The 14,893-nt window shown below is 45.0% G+C and overlaps 1 protein-coding gene and 2 long non-coding RNA genes across 52 annotated transcripts in view; 1 reads left to right on the forward strand and 2 right to left on the reverse strand.

The window, feature by feature from the left end:
- Positions 1-2,532: 2,532 nt before the first annotated feature.
- LOC147357670 (uncharacterized) lies at positions 2,533-5,745 on the reverse strand. The gene is made up of 2 exons (XR_015142032.1): positions 5,658-5,745; positions 2,533-5,163 (listed from the first exon to the last, which is right to left on the reverse strand). It is a non-coding gene; the product is annotated as an uncharacterized LOC147357670 (long non-coding RNA).
- Positions 5,746-6,921: 1,176 nt separating this feature from the next.
- Positions 6,922-11,334, reverse strand: LOC147357671 (uncharacterized). Its single transcript, XR_015142031.1, has 2 exons — positions 11,211-11,334; positions 6,922-8,983 (listed from the first exon to the last, which is right to left on the reverse strand). It is a non-coding gene; the product is annotated as an uncharacterized LOC147357671 (long non-coding RNA).
- Positions 11,218-14,893, forward strand: part of SOX6 (SRY-box transcription factor 6) — a 719,879-nt gene continuing 716,203 nt past the window's right edge. For 19 of the 50 annotated variants that reach the window (XM_086339831.1, XM_086339826.1, XM_086339850.1 and 16 more), the window contains exon 1: positions 12,593-13,066. The gene's annotated coding sequence lies outside the window, so the exon portion shown is untranslated. Of the gene's footprint in view, positions 11,587-12,582; positions 13,067-14,893 lie in introns of those variants that run through there. The other 31 variants (XM_086339828.1, XM_086339852.1, XM_086339859.1 and 28 more) reach the window with 3 other exon arrangements.

Genomic DNA, 14,893 nt, shown 5'->3' on the forward strand with positions numbered 1-14,893 from the left:
TTTTGAGGACTTTATGAAGGCAGTTTTCTATAGTCACAGTCATACAGTATGTGCAGCACAAAGTGTTTTCTTTCACTATTAACAATAACTGAGCCAATGAAAATGCTTTTTAAATATACACCCGGCAAGCAGTTATCTGGCTCTTCGTTCTTACTATCCACAAACCATCTTTTATCGCCTTTAAAGACAGCATATGAAACAGCTTTGTAAACATCTGTTTTTCATTGTTAATTGTCAGGAAAACTGGGGATTTAAAAGCTTCTTTGCAATCCTCTTAATCCTATCAAGAAAAATAAGTTGTATATGTTTATCTTTTCTTCCTTGGATTGTTTCTTTATCATTTGAAAAAAAATACACACATACTGCCTTCATTTATTTTCTAAAAAATCACTTTTAAGAATATAATGTTTTTTAGCTAGTTTGAGGACATTGCCTTGTAGAAATTCATTGAAATTATTGGCAACACAGACTATATTATCCCTAAAAAAGATGCATAATAAATATAGATTTAAATATAGTATGCCTTTTCAAATTATTTTCAGAGTTCTCTTGGGCATATTCCATTTCGAAATGTGCAATGATAGAAAATACAAGGAAAACATATTTGTTAGCGAATGAGCAGATAATTTAGAGCTCCAAATCTCTTGCCATATTTATTCTTTATAAAATGTATTCTTTATTTATAGTTTTTTTTTCTGTTCCAATAATCAAGCCATTAATGTCAATGGAATATTTCTGGCAGTGATACAATAAGACTTTTGCAATAATACGTTGTGTCTTACTTCTAAATGAAAGGGATCTCTTGTAATAATTACTTTAAAAATATTAAAATTCTGCTCTAGTCATTTTTAATTTATAATGTAAAAGCAAATGCACCTATCTCTTGAGAACAGAAAGAACATTCATAATTTAATAATTAAGTAACATGTAGTAATCAATAATTTTTGTTATCCATAAATAAACCTAAGTAGGAAGAGTATTCCATACTAAGAGAAGTAGCTGATTTTTACTGAAACTTTTTCTTTCAGAATGTATCCATTTTAAAATATCTTATAACCTTATCTAAACTGCTATCCTTTCAGGCTATTAGAATGCATTGTGGATTTTTCTTTTTTAAAAGGTTTGTACTTTATTAGTTTCTAAACTAGTATAAATTGGAAACTCACTACTCACTATTTATATTGCTTTTCAAACTTATATTGAAGTGATGTAGAACTAGGCCTTATCACTGCATATAAAATTAATCAAAATGACATATTGTTGCAGTTTCTATGGTAACCATATCATGATGCTGATGCTCTTAAAAATTTATAAACGATAATCTGAAATATGCTAATTCTAGTGAACATAGTTAACACTTATTTGCTTAATATTCAGTTTAGTAGTAAACTTCATCAACTTTGAAAGTAGGTTGATAACATATTGAATATAATTAAAAGAGGTTTTGTGTTGAGCTCTTGAGTTTAAATGTTTTCTCCAGAAGTCTACTATTCTAGAACTTTAAGTAGGAATAAGTAAAGCTTTTCTCTCATTATTGTCTTAAACAGACATGAATTAACATGAGGATGATCATTGTTGCATATTCTCAATATTGTTGTCTGTTCCTGTCCCCTCACTTTAAAAACAAAGTGTTCAAACCTCATGCAAAACATCTTGATGAAAACTTAAAGATTCAATAAAATCCAATGAGTTATTTCAGTAATAGTAAACATTCAGATACTTGGAACACTGAATTATATTTTAACTTTCATTTGCTTGCCTTTTGATAGATAATATCTTTATCTTATATGTACAATTATGCTACATGTTAGAGACATAAAACATAGAAAGTTATAGAATAATTTTGCATAGCAATTACAGATCAATTTGAAGTTATGAAGTTTCTTTTAGAACTCATTTAAAATTAAAATATATAAAATATATTATTTGGAATTGGTTTATAACTGTAGATTCTGTTTCTAAATAAAGCTTTTAAAAGATATATCATTTGATAAGTTAGAAAAGCTTTTAGAAATGTGATAGCTTGTTGGTTTATAAAAATGTCTGAGGTAGCTTAAATAGTATATGCCAAATAAAATGAACTATCATGTGTAACTATCAAATGTACTTATATTGAACAGAATATTTCTGCTGACATGTGGTAAAAATTTTTTTCAATATATGTACAAAAGGCTTATAACTAACATTTATTAAATTAGAAAAGTGCAAAAGATAGATCCTCAGTTAACACACTTTTTAATTATTTGCTTTGCACATATTAGACACTCAATAAATATTTAATTTGTGAATTAAAAATGTATAAAACAGCAAAAGTCTTCAACGTAACTGTAATATTTAAAAATGCACACACACACAGAAATCCTCTATTTAGAAATAGTAAAATTAGCAATCTGGGATTTGAAAGAAAGATTTCTAAATAACAAATTTTAGAAAATTATATAATTTAGGCAAATTCAGCTTTTTAAAACAATGCTAATACATACAGAAAGCATAAAATTTCTAAGGTAAATGATCAAACTTTTAAAGACTAGTAACATTAGCAAATTGTTTTATTATCTGATATTTATCAGTGAGTAATTTTACAGCATTATTTTTGTGTCCTTTGCTTGTCTTTTATTAGGCATTGGAATGGATCTGTATGATTTATCAGATGTTTCTAGTATGGCTAAATGTGTAATGAATAGAGTGGTAGTCATCTTAGTGAATTGTAAACCTCAGATTTGGGAAGAGGTAAATGTTTCTTTAAGTAGAGAGTGGCACATATGAAGGAATGTAAATGCTTTAATAATATTACCTGATGATGAAAAGGTGACATGTTACCTTAGAAGAATGCTATCATATGGGATATGTTGAATTTTAGTGAATAAATTTATTTCTGTGTTTGATTTATCATTACTCTTTATCATATGATTACTCTTTATCATAGTTTTTCCTCTCTGTGATTTTTGTAATTTTCATCCCTACCTATATAATTATCTAGATCACTTTTAGTTAGAAAAACAATTCTATGTATCTTTATAAGACAAACATTTGGATAACTGATAAATATTTCACTTTTCATATGGATGTTTTATTGATATTAGTTTTGGCAGCCTTAAGCTATAAAAGTTATTACTTTAATAAATAATTTTTTTCATATAGCATTTCAAAAATATTAGGCTTGGCATTTTAAAATATTAGGTCTGATGTGTATTTTGGGGGGAATTGATAGAGGTTTATAATTTTTTGGTTTCTACCGCATTCCTTTTTATGGTGGCTTTATTTCACTATATTTTGCCATTGATACTCTGTAGTAAAATGAAATGTATATACAGAACAGTGACAACTTCTCCTATGTTATTAGGATTTGATTTAAAGATCACGGAATTGGTGCCTGACTGCACATGTGGCATGTGTTCCAGTTTTGTAGTCATTGGCCTTTGATTCTATTTTTCTTTGTGAGGTTTCTATCCAGGCTTAGTTTCTGCCAGTTACAGTAGACTTCATGTATATATCCCTTCCATTTAAGAGATGAACTGTCAGGATTATGTATGGTAAAACCAAGGCAAAACCCCCTGAGATAAAGCTCTGGGGCATTTCTTCCACGAGGTTGGCCCACCCCATGTAACTAAGAAATGAGATGATTTGAGGGCTATTACATACTTAAGGTTTTCATAGTGGATTAAAATAGCATTACTTAGCACAGGTGTTTCTATAATTGGGATTCCCTGGGAAAATTCCATACTGTATTCCATAACACTCAGCTTTCCACACAAGTGAAGGAGCAATCCAATGTTAATTTGCTAGGTTGTGGTACGAAACAGCAGAAATGGGTCTGGCTTGGGGGCCTGTTGCTTCTCTTCTTTGAAAAGACATTTCCTGTTGTCCATCATCAGCATTAGGTCGCTGTGGTTCTCTTTATAAAATGTATTTCTACTACTACTACTGTTCTTGTTATTCTGACCAAACTACTGAAAGACTCCAGTCGGTATTAGCAAGGAGTGATTTATAGCCTCATATAGCACAAGATAGTTCCTGAGTGTCCTTTTTCTGGAGATAAATCAAATTATTCTTCTCGTTTTGTAAAGCATTACTATTAAACAATGTCTGTGTACCCAAGTAACAGGGAAATTCCCAGGACAGCTTTAGGGCACATTTCACAGAAGAGATGGGACTTGCAGTGGCCTTGCAGACGTCCCCATGCCTTGGAGGCAGTGTCCAGGCACAACAAAGAACAACCACAAGTTACTTCAGAATTTAGCTAGGGTATTCTTAAGCCTGGTATCCTATAATAAAAGACGTGAATACAGGAAGAACGGTTTGCGGGAAAAGGGTTTCAATAGAGGTATGGGTGGGAAAGTTGGAAATCGCTGATACAATTAACAATCACTATTATTTTACCTAATCCATTGTTAGACAATCAGAAGGACTGTTTTCCTGAGAAATGGGTGACTATAGCGCTAAGTATCCAGTCGTCGCTGCAGACGGCCAGGTTGCCTGAGCACATCCCTCTCCTTCCTGTAGTTGTATCCTGGAATCCCCCTGCTAAGTGACCTCGGGTCTAGCTGCGTCGTTGAATCCCTTTGTTTCCGGCCCCGAGGGTAGAGAACAAGCGGGAGAGGAGCCCGTGGGAGTACGAAGTCCGAGCCGAGCAGAGGTGGCCGCAAAAGGGAGCTTGGTCCTCGGACAGGACCCGAGCTACTGCTACACCTCTCCGAAGCTGCTTCTAACCCTCTGCTATTGCCCTGGGAGTTAGTGCTTGAAGTTTCAGGGCAGCAGCGCCTGCCTTACATCTGCAGACTGGTCCCGGGTTTTGCACTTTGCTGGGAGAGTGCTCCTTCGTTCGGTTCCCTGCTATTAGTTTCAGCTAACCTGCAGTTTTAGCCCTTACTCCTCTCAACCCGGGTCTCAGAGGGCAGGCCTTGCTTTGCTCAGACCGTCCGCTTGAGAAGTGCCCTCCTTTTGCTTCTCTTTAGAGCGGTCCACAGCATTCGCCAAGACTGAGGGGCCGGTGTCCGCCGGGTTGGTCTCAACAGCCGGGAGCCGGGCGCAGTCTTCTGCTCGACCTCAAGGTGGCGACTTAGGCACGTAAACAAAGCTCGGCCAAGCCGGACGGTTGGCACCCTCGCGGTTCATCCACGTATCATCCTAGTTTTCCCGCTGCTCTCAAGCGGACTGAATTGACTGTTAAAGAGACTTGAGTTTAGATGAAGAGTTCGGCCAGAATGGCAAAACGTGTATGTGTCTATGTGTGTGTCTGTGGGTGCGTGCCACCGCACGCACAGAGGCGGCGGGAGGTGGTATTGAGTGGAAACTCCCGGCGGAACCCGTTTGGGACGCCGAGATTCTCCTCTGCATCACCTGAGCTCTCAGGATAGGCGACCCGGCAGGCTAGGTCTTCCGGACCATTGTGCAGCCCGAGATGCCGCGACCAGGGTGCAACAGCAGAGGGACAGAGGGTCTGGTGGCTGTAGCCAGCGGTAAAAGATTTGCTAATCTCGTTTCAATGACGCCCACAATTTATGAGTGGAGAGACCTGGAAAAGAAAGCCTTATGTCGTGCTGTGTCCTTCTCTAGGGTGCATGCTGGCTGACCCGATTGGGAGAGGTCCCTGCCGGTGGGTAAGAGAGACACACAGACAGCAAAAGCATAAACGTGCGAGAGTCACATAATCTTACCTCCGGGATGAAAAGACACGGTTCCTAGAACTGAGATTTCCAAGTCAGTGTGCATCCCAGCTGTTTCTCCCGTAGGCTCTTTCCTGTCTAAAACAGCTTTATGAGTAACTTGGATAAGGCTTGAGCTGCACCCCTCCTTTTTTTCCTCCCCCTTTTTTTTCTTTCCAGACATTCCCTAAACTCAACCCAGGGCAAATCCAGAAGTCGGTACAGTACAGAGCTTCCATTCAGTCATGGGGGGAAAAAAATCCCTTTTACAGTTTCTCTTAGGCAGATGGAAGAAGTAGATGATTACGGGACTTGGAGGGGTGCATGGGGATGGCATGGGATGTTGGTGGCAGGGAATCGCGGTTTTTCTTAGGTTCTGGTGCTGCAGGTAATGTTCCCAGATTCCAGCTGCTCTCAAGTCGAGCTTCGGTGGTGGCCGGTGAGAGTGGAGAGCGATCCTCGATCCTCGTCTAATTAGAGAGGAGAGGAGGAGGGTGGAGTGGTGGAGAAACTGACCCTGGACAGGCTCCACGGACACATTGTCTTGGTTCATGTTTGTGCCGGCTCTGTGCTGCTGCCTTTGGGAGCCTTTTCAGCAGGGTAGTACGCCCGAGGTGCTTTCTCCCCTTCTTTTTCCCCCCTTTTAAAAATGTGTTTAAAGATAAGTGAATATCCTTCTAAAACAAGTTAAAATCTTTCTCTGACTTTCCATTTGAGATGTCAAAAGGATTCAATAAATGAAACTTTATTTGACCGGGGCGTTTACCCAGAGACTTAACGACATCTCGGGTCTTTGGCCTTATTCTAATTCCATGGTGGTAATTACCCTTCGTTTCTTTAAGTGCAATAGATTTATTGCCTTAGAGACTATGCACAGTTTGATTGAATTATTCATTTTTTTTTCTTTGGTGTAGACTGCATCTGGGGACTCTGATGTGACGTGTAGATTTTTTTTTTCAGGAACAAAGGGAATGTGGAAATGAAAGAGAGAGGGAGAGAGAGGCTGGCAGATGTAATGAGACGCGGTGAAGGTGTACGCAGACTGGCACTCCCACTCCTCCCTTCTGCTCTCACTGCAGCCCTGGGTAACTCGCAGGCTAACACAAACAGCTTTTCTCCCGCAGCCTGCCCTCTGTCACTGTAAGTACATCAGCCTTCTCTTATCAGCATGCAGATTCCAGCCACGCACTCCCCTAGACTCGGCTTTGCACCTTAGACAGCAGGAGAACATTTAAAAATTAACTTTCCTAAGCCAGGAAAGACATGTCTGTAAAACTTATTTTTGATTTATCTTTATTTTTCTTTGAAAAAAGTTCATGCATTTTTACCACTTTTCCCCACCTCCTTTGTGGCGGTGCTGCTGCTGCTACTGTCGCTACCGCTGTGGTCTTCCCAATATGATGATGCGCAGATTCAAATGAAATTTAATGTTATTCTCTATCCATTTAAAGTCCAGGGACAATGCCTGGTCCTTTTGCAAAATGACGTCTTAAAGAACGCAGAGCATTATTCACAGTTTGCTTTTTTGCTTTTGTTGTTGTAACACGAGTTCCGACCTCTTTGAGGCAGAGTCCCAAGGGCACTGTTATTTGGGAGTTCGGGTTATTTGGTTACACCAAACTTAAATGAAGTGCGATGGGCTGCTGGAGTCGTTGGTGTGTTTGTTATTCCTGTTTAAGGAAATCAATTGCTAAAAGTTTTCTCTGGGCTGTAATTAAAGTTTCCAACTTCTTCCTTTTTGGCTTTTTATACTCTTTCACTTATTCTTCGTTTCAGTAAAAGTTCTCATTCTCCGTGTTTTGGAAGACATTTATATTGGTACTATTTATACAGTACCTATAAAGCCCTTCCTCAAAGAAGTTAGAAACCTTAGGATGAAGTCATGTAGATCTGAATTGTCCTCCCGGCTGGTGTAAGGAGACTTTCAAGGCGAGAATACGAGTCTTTAACAGTCGTTTTGATTTTTGCGTGGGTGCTTTAAATATTAACTTCTCGAGCAGAATTCATTGCACTCCCCTTCCCAAGTTCAGGGGGACCTCTCTCCAGGAACCGAGCGCGCCTTTCATTTGCCGGTTCGCGCCTCTTCTCTGGAGGTGCGAGGCCAAACTTAGCAAAGCCGAGTTGTCTTTGCTGGTTGTCGTGCGCAGGGACACCCGGACAGCTCGGAGGCAGCGATAGCTGCGGGCAGGTAAGTCTGCTCCCACCGCTTGCCCCTCCTTCCCTCCCTGGTTCCCGGTGCTCGGTGCCGGGCTTCTTGCGCAGCGCGGGGCTCCGACCCCCAGGGAAAGTGAGCCCTAGTGTGCCGGGATCTGGCCACGGTGCCTGGGTGTCCTTGGCTCCTTTCGGAACTTCCTGGAGCCCGCAGGCCAGTGCGGACCAGGTGGAGAGTCCGGCACTTCAACCCTCTGCAGCGCTCTTTGCCTAGCCCCCCGCTCTGTACTGCAGCGCCTGTGGCTTGAAAGGGAACTCTTAGGGCTCACTCCCGCCCCCGAGGGCCACGTGTCAAACCATGCACAGCCTGAAGTGCGACACCAAGACCCCAAACTTTAGTTTCTTTCCTTTAGGGATTAATGTTGTGATTGGCTCGGGGTTCCGCCTTATCAATCTACTTTGGTATCAGTTTATTAGATAAAATCTAAAGAGGATTCTGCTGTTCCTCCTCTGAAGGTCCACTGCGGCCCAGTATTAGGGCCTTGGACGCAAGAGATCTTGATAATGTCGCCTTTTTTTTTTTTGGCCTTCTGCCAGCAGCCTGTACCTGGTCGGGGGGTCTGTCTTATTCCCCAGATTTCCCAGTGCTGGGTGATTTAAAGAACTCATACGCTGGTACTTGCAAAGCCAAACTTACCACAACTTTGAGAAACCCAAGTCGCGCCCCAGTGTTTCAGTCTGGGATGTTTCACTTCTCTCGGTGGCTCTACCCTGAGAATTTAGGCTTTGGGACTTAAAATTATCTCCTCTTCTCTCTGCTTTAACTCTGCAGGCATTTAGGAGGGGTCATTCGATTTTGCCCTTTATAAGATTTCCAGAGATTTTTTGCTCCTGTAGTTGAGTTCCAGGGCCAGAGAGAGGCTTTGGAAGGACAGCTGGGCCAGGCCACAGTCATTCACAAAAACAAAATAAAACAAAGACAAAATCAAAAGCCAGAAGAGATTTGACTCTTGTCTAGTATAGAAACACCAGTCTGGGTTTACCCGTTGGGCCTCTGAGGTCAAGGAGCACTCTTGGGAGTTTTGGGACCAGGTGTGAAGGAGCTGGCAGGAAAGGTGCCAGGCATTCTTTTCACTGGCTTCTAGGCTCTGGCCTCTCCAGGCAGATTTTTCCAGTCATGAAGGTCTCTGTGGGTGAAAGGGACACAAGATTTCTGGTTGGGACTGTTGTCCTCTCCGCCAACAGTCATCAAGTCACATTAACTTGCAGTCTTCAAGCTTCTAATCCTCAAGCATCATCTTTCCCAGCTGGAATAGGAAATGAGCTATTCCTATTACTGGGGCTATTCCTTCTGCCCCACCAATCCCAGGTGCTCATCTTGACCCTTATTTCTGTCCTCTTCCTTCTCTTGTCTGGAGTTGATATGAAACCAAACATGGAGTATACTTTAAGAAGCCAATATATGACTAACAGACATCTCAGCTTGGTACCTCTTCTGCATTTACTTACTTTCTCCGTTTTCTTCAGTTAGTGGAACAAAGATGAGGTTTTCTCCTCTTTATCTTTTATCACTTGATCTGTGAAGGTCTTCTCAAGTTGGCAACCTTAGATTGCATTAACTTTTTGATTTTTCTAACTCTAATTCCTGACTCCTCTCTCCTGTCCATATCTTCTTTCACAAATTCCCTGTTTATGTAATGCCTCAAAGTGGCCCTCTCATATCAGTTTCTACATAGCGAGGACCTCACTTCCACAAATTTCTGTAGGTTTACACTGATCGTGTCAGAACCCCTCTCTTAGCTTTTAATCTTGATGTAATTTGGACTCTCCACTGACTTTAGTTTCTCAGATCTATTTCTTTGGGCCTGGCTTAAGGCAGGCCACCATCACCTTGTGCACACTGGCTGCCTGTTAGCTCTGTGTCTGCTGTTGTCAAAGCTAGTGTTCTCATCTATTTCTTTTGTTCTGTATCTCTGTCTATTACCTGACATCATGATTATTCTCTCCTCTCCCAGTCCCCCAGGTTTTTTTTGCACTGAGATAAAATTCCAGGTCTCTGTTCCATTAGGCCATGCTATACCCTTCAAATCTTTTATCTACCCTCACACCCATATCAAAGAGAATCTTTAATTTGTGTAGGTTTTTTTTTTTTTTTAATGGGGGGTGGTTAAACATAATTTTCTCTATCTGACTTACATGTTTTTTGCAAAATGCTGTCCCGGGTGACTGAAACTCTTCATCTTTTACAACTTCCCAGCCACCCATCTTGAAATTGTTTCTCCAAATCTTTTCCTCTACAAAGTTGAGGTAATACACATATATCACCCACCCAATTCTGTGTAACACAAACTTAACCCTATAATAAATGTGGGACTATTTATCATTGTAAAGGTATAATCAATTTTTTCCTTGGTAGTTTGTACATGTTTTGTTATTCATAATAATTTTAACCCATAGACTCCATATTCCACATGGCCTCCAGAATATGGCCCCCTACATATGTTAAGAATCTCCTGTATCAATTCCTTTTTCTTTCAGTTGCTCTTCCTCCATCTTTTAAAATAAGGTCCTCTTCCTCTATTTACTGAAATCCTGTTAACCTGTATGTTTTCATGGTCTCTGCTTCCTGCATCTCTTTCTTCACTCTCTTTTGATTACTTCTCTTTTTCACTTTTCTTCATCCTTATTATTCATCCTAATATTCACCTTCCTTTCCTTCTTATTGGTCTGCTTTAGCTCCTGTTCTTTCTCTTCTCTGTTTCTGCCATGACTCACTTCTGTGGTCCAGTGCTACATCTCAGTACTTCCTAACATTCAGCCCATTCATCATCCTCTTCACATAACTTTTTCAAAGCACAAACTACCATTCCTGCATTTCCTCTCCCACCTTCTTTCCTCCTTTTCTCCAGTTTGCTCCTTTCTTTCTCCCCAGTTGTCTACCTTTCCCCCTCTTCAGTTTGCCTTCATCTAGACTCCTCCTTCCAACAACTCCAGCCCTAATAGCACTGCTGGGGTCCTTTACTCCTCAGCCGTTTTCTCTCCACCTAATACTTGTCACTATTCCCTCTGACCTCAACTCTCCCTCTTCTTTGTCGCCTTCCAATTCTCTCCTACTAGTCGCTTCACTCTTTCTTCTCAGGCGCGTTCTCCAGTTCCAACCTCCGCTCTCGCCGGTCTCTGCCCTCTCTCTCTCCGGCTCTCTCTCCTTTGCCTCCGCTCTCCCCTCCTTCTTCTTCCCCCGGTCCTCCCCCTCCCTCCCAGCTTCCCTGCCTGGCTCGCTGCCTCCCTCGCCTCTTGTCTCATCTTGCCTGTGTTGTCTGGGAGGGGAGCCCTGCCTCCTCTCCCTCGCTCAGATCAATGCCCTGGCCACTCACTTTCTGATGTTGCACGACGGGAAATGCTTTGAATACTTACGACATGGCCGCTCACACTGATTGCCAAGATTGACAGCACTAACCATCGCCTTCACTTGTTTCAAGGGGGAAGCCCCTAGTCACCCCGCTCTGCGCGCACCTCCTGGCACCCCGGCGGCAAACTTCTGCGGGTCAGCGTTCCCCCGCTCGGGGCGGGACACCCCCGCAGACTTGAGTTAACGGGCTTAGCCGGCCGCGGCGCTGGGGGGCTCTGCTCCCTTGCTCCCCGGGCTGAGCTAATTGACCCAGCAACGACTCCCCTTCCTTAATTTTTTTTTTTTATTTGTATCTTTCCCTTTTTTCTTTAATGCCATTTACTCCCGCGGCGCAGCGCACAAGGAGCCCTCCCGTGCGGTACCATCCTGGAGCCCGCCCAGGTAACCGGGACGGAGCGAGCGTTCTAGAGAGCGAGGGAGGCAGAGCGAGAGCGCGCGGCCCATTTGTGAGCTACCTGTTGGGGAGCAGGAGAGGGCAGGGGCAGGAACCCCGGGCCCGGCCGCCGGTCCCCAGCGCCTTCCGCTCTTGCCCTTCCGGGCAGCTTCAGGGTTAGTTTCACTGAGCTGGGACTGAGGGACTGGGGTCGGACAAGAACTGAGTGCGCGGAGCCCCGCGAGGGCGCGGGTTGCCGGGAGCCACGGCTGCCCAGCCCCGGCGGGTTTCCGTACTTGGCTGGGGAGGGGAGGTGGGGAGGAGGAGCGGGAGGAGGGCGCTCAGTGGGGCAGACGCAGAAGTGGGGGTGGGGGGGTGGGGGGAAGAGTAGAGGCTGAGAAAGGGGCCCGAGCGTCTGCCGCTCGCTGGTGGACGCGCGTATCCCTAGGATGCGTCCCCCTCTCGGAGAGTTGTGCCTTGTTCCGGAGGCGGTGACAGATCTGCGTGGCGGGCTTCTGGTTTTCTTGCCACCCCCGTATCCCCAAAATCCACTCGGAGAAAACACATGTTGTAGCTGTAGATAACTGTGCGTGGGACACTAAGGCAAAAAGGGCAGGAGAGAGAGACAGACAACGCAACCTTTGACAACAGAAAGCTGTTATCGCCATCCTAAGTATTCGTCCGGAAATCTGTTCGCCCTTTCGGCCCACCTTATTCCTCCTCCTCCGCCTCCCCGTATAGATACTCTAATCTATATAACTGGGAATGTTATGAAAAAGAATCAGGTGGCTTAGAGAATGAATTTTTAAGTCTTCATGAAGTTTGAGGTAGGTATTTCATTGAAGTTTGCGCCAAGTGTGTGATGGAGGAAGCTCGTGTGCTTGCGTGTGTAGTGTTCTCTCTCTCTCTCTCCCCCTGTGTGTGTGTGTGTGTGTGTGTAAGCATATGTTTGTGCTGTGTGAGGGTTCAGATGGGACCGCTGGGTGGAAAGGCCCTTTGTGCCCACAAGAGGGCAGCATCCTGAGGGCTTTGTGAGCGCTGCATCTCTCGTTATCGCTGCAGGCTTGGGTTTGAAGAAAGTTATACCGAAACTTTCAAACTGATAGCACATCTTATTTCGTGATATTAAAAAAGCAAGGCATAAAGAAATTAAGAAGGAAAGAATAGAAGCGAAGAAAGAAGAGAGAAAAAAAGAAAAGCAGGCAGCCAGCCTACCCCGGGAGAGTCCTAGTCACACCAAGACTAGGGGGAGGGCTGTTTTAATTGTGGGTTTGGCCGACTGACGACTGGAGTGCCTTCCTCGGCTGTCTTAGTTGTAGCCGGAGGTCATGTAAATCGACCTTAAAAGAATGCATAAGCCATAAATTAAAATAAACCCTCACCCAAGGGCTGATCCATAAGTAGACAATATCCAACCTGGACAAAACGAGCTTCCCTCACGAGCCGAACTAAACCGCATCCCCCTAAAGAATAGAGACTAAATGCAAAGTAAGTTTCCCAGCGAATATTTTGTTTTCTTGAAAAGTGTTGGGGTGATTCGCCGTGTGACTGACTGCGATGTCGCAGTTTCCCGGAGCGCTTCAGTATTACCCAGGCTCCGGGTGCGGGAGGTCGGGAGGACCTGCCGGGTTTCTGGGCTTCCTAAAGGCTACCCCCACCCCACCCCCATTTTGGTTTGGAAACTTTGGCTATTTGTGGGGTTGACGATGGCCGAGGGTGGGCGAGAGTCTAGGATCTCCTCCGCGCTGTCTGCCCGCGTGAAGTTTACCGGGAGGAGCTCAAAGAAAACCCGGGTCGCTAGAAAAGCAGCTCGCTCCCTCCTCCCACCCTCACCCCAACGCCGCTCCGCCGCAACTTTCCCGGGACCCCGTGCGAGTTGCTTCCAGTTCCCTGCGCTCTCTCCCTTCTTCCCTCATCCTTCATTTTTGGACGTGACTTTGAATGATCTTTTTAGGAATAAGCAAATCGAATTCCGAGACAATCCGAAACCCAAGCACTAATCCGTGGCCCTCTTTTCCCTCGGACGCTCTGGCGGTGGTGCCGGGCCGGCGGGGGCGCGTGTGACGGGGCCGCCCAGCCCTTCCCCGAGCCGAGTCGGCCTCGGAGTCCTCGCTGCAGGAGCACAGTCGCCCGCGCGTTTCTTCCCCTCCTCGCGTCCCTGAGCCCCGCCAGCGCCCTCCGTCCTTCTCGGCGCCCTGCCCAGGCCCCGCCGCCCGCTGCCCACTCCGCAGATCCGCAGAGATCCGCCGCTCTGGGGCTCGGCCCAGGCCCGGGGGCGGTGCTGCCACCCGCCCGGGGCCCAGCCCGAGCCTGACCGCTCCCAGAGGGAGCTGCTTTCTTCTCCTTAAAGGGCCGGGCAGAAAAGGGAAGAGGCTTGTGCAAAGGTTGCCGGGGTTGCTCGGGCGCCCAGAGCGGGGCTGCGGAGGACAGATTAGCTCCGTTTCCTGGGCTATTTCCCGGGCGCTCCGCGCAGCTTTAAGATAAAAAGAGAATTGGTGTGTTTGGAACAGATAAAAGGTGGTTGTTGCTGGAGTGTTTTGAGGCTGTTTTTTTTTTTTTTTTTTTAAGCTCTCAGGCTGACCAAGTTTGAAAACGTTTGTATGAACTGCCAGATATTGAATGTTGCCCCTATTTGGGGACCAAAAATTAGTCTTCGACTTTGCTGGCGGGGATGGGCTGTTAGCGAGATGGGTTGTCCCCGGCTGCTTCTCTGTGTGTGACCTCTTCGGAGGGCTGAACTTGAAGTTTCGGTCTCGAGATGGCCCAAAGCCGTTGCTGCGGCAAGCTGGGCTGGGCTCCGGACCTCCCGTCACACTCAATGGGGCACTGGGATGACGTCCGTGTCCAGGGCGCTTGACCCCGGCGCGCACTCTTGCGGCTGGCTGGGCTTTTGGCTCTGGCCGGGCGGCCCAGCCAACAACCCAGTGGAGTCGGGATGTGAAAGTGCCCCCTCTCCCTGCCTCCCTAGGGTCTCCTCCCTTCTGCCCTGTATAGTCACATGCCTAGGTTTCTCCCCGGGTCCCGAGGAGAACAGACACAGCCCCGCCCAGTCTATTTCTAGGAGGTGAGTTTGGTGAATAAAAAGGTCAAGTGGTCGGGTCCGAGAGCTGGTCCATGGCGAGGGGGGACAGGATGGACACCTGGCAAGGACCGCCCCGCCTGTCCCCCTCCCTCTTCCCCGGTCCGCCCAGCTTACGACTGGCCTCCGCAGGCCACATTCTTGCGCTAAGTGAGAAAATCTGTGGGAAAAGCAATCCCGAACCGGCCAAGAGCCGGCGAAGCTGATCCTGCGATGGCATTTTGTTTTGAACAGTT

Source organism: Bos grunniens, chromosome 15, assembly GCF_055505025.1.
Source record: "Bos grunniens cultivar Pamir isolate PY7600 chromosome 15, Bosgru_T2T1.0, whole genome shotgun sequence".
NCBI classification, from domain to species: Eukaryota; Metazoa; Chordata; class Mammalia; order Artiodactyla; family Bovidae; genus Bos; species Bos grunniens.